This window comes from Nestor notabilis, unplaced genomic scaffold, assembly GCF_000696875.1.
Source record: "Nestor notabilis isolate BGI_N333 unplaced genomic scaffold, ASM69687v1 scaffold30780, whole genome shotgun sequence".
Taxonomy (NCBI): domain Eukaryota; kingdom Metazoa; phylum Chordata; class Aves; order Psittaciformes; family Psittacidae; genus Nestor; species Nestor notabilis.
The window spans coordinates 8,311-10,132 of NW_009911196.1; positions in this window are offsets into that span (position 1 = coordinate 8,311).

Sequence of the window (1,822 nt, forward strand, 5' to 3'; positions counted from 1 at the left end):
CATTTGCTAAAAAAACATGGATGCAAAATGCTTCTTGGGTTTGCCACAGTGTTTTGCAGAGTCCTGCTACTTCCCTATGGAAGCATGGCAGAGCCCCAGCTGGGATCACAGTGCAAAACCACCCAGCTCAACTCTTGCTAACAGGCAAGCAGCCCTCACTTGTCCCCATTAAAATCTCCCTGCCGTGAGTCTGGCCTGTTGTATAATGTGCTTGTTTGCATGGCTATTTATGGCTACCTGAAACCCCACCGCTGTTCTCATCTCTGAAGAGGTACAGTTTTCATCTATACACACAATTATGCCCATTATATGTACCTATATTTTATTAGTGGCTGTAAGATGTACATTAAGGAGATGATGAGAAACGTCACCACGCTGGGTAAAGCTGTACTTTGGAGCCTTGAGAAGAACATGGCACCAGTGCCAAAGGGCACCTCCCAAAGGCCTGATCCTGTTCCCGCAAAGGCACAATTCACCCTGACTACACCAGGAAAGAGGCTGGTACCTGGCCCCCAGCTCCAAGGGGAGCCAAATGCCCTAGGGAGATGTGCTGCATGTGCCACTCCAGTGATGCTCAGAGGGTGAAATCCTTGTGCTGGAGGCATTGGTGTGCTCAGCAAGTGCTGAGCTCATCCCTTCTACTCTCCACTTAACAGAGGTCATGGCTCCTTGTAAACAGCCCTGTAACCACATGGCACTGAATGGATATTTAAACTGCCTTTTCCCAAGGGTAGGCTGCTATTTTCCCATCCAATGGTCCCTTTTAGAACTGTTCTGTTCCTTATCCCTAGGGGTGATGCCAGGGAATGCTCACCCACATCAACACGCCACCCATTTGAATAAAGTGATGTTGTAGCAAGCAATTAAATACTGGTGTCAAGGTCGGGCTGGCCCAGGGAAAGGCAGGTGATGGGAGAGCTTCTCTGCCTGCAGCTCCCTCGTTTGGAGGCAGGATGGGAATAGTTTGTACTTCCCACCACCTAGGGCATCCTGCTGCCCACACCTCGGGATAGTCAAGGAACTGGGCAGGGATGAAATGCCAGCTGCCTCCCTTAGCATCCGTTAGCCACGCACCACCCGGCTGCCCCAGCCTCATCCCAGCTGCTTACCAGGGGTTTAGGGCCATTTACAAGGTTGGAAAATCCCAGCAGGCCTGAGGAGAGGGGCTCTGCTCCCTCATGGGGTGCTGAATCTCGGGGGTGAGTACGGGCAGACCTTCATCCTGGTTGCTTTTCCTAAAAGGGCAAGAACTGGAAGGAGAACTGATCCAGCTGAGGCAGAGCAACCTCACATTTTGGGGAGGGAGAGGGCAAGAGGGAAAGCGCTGCTCTGCAGCTCCTGTTTCCTGCAGCAAAAGAAGTCAGGCTGAGGATTCTGGCATTTTCCCAATATTCCAGCCAATGCTGCACAGGTGTGGAGACCTAGGGAGCAAAGAGGCAGGATGTTTGTGGGTGAAGGACAGGCAGTGATGGCTGGTTTGGATTCCATCAGCCCTTCACCAGCCAGAACTGTGCGATCAGCTCAAGAAACCATTTCTATTTCAAAATTCCCTGGAGACATAGAAGGGAAAACGCCACAGAGTCAATGAAGTCAAATAAAGTCAGTGACCAGAGACATGGGAAAGGTGCAATGCAGCCCCCAGGGACCGGGGACACGGGGATGGTGCAGTGCAGCCCCCAATGACCGGGGACACGGAGCTGGGTCAGTGCAACCCCCAGTGACTGAGGACATAGTGCAGTCCAGCCTCCCCCAGTGACAGGGAACACGGTGCAGCCCAAACCCCCCCAAAGTCCATGTCCGCACCGGCCCCCTCCATCGCAGT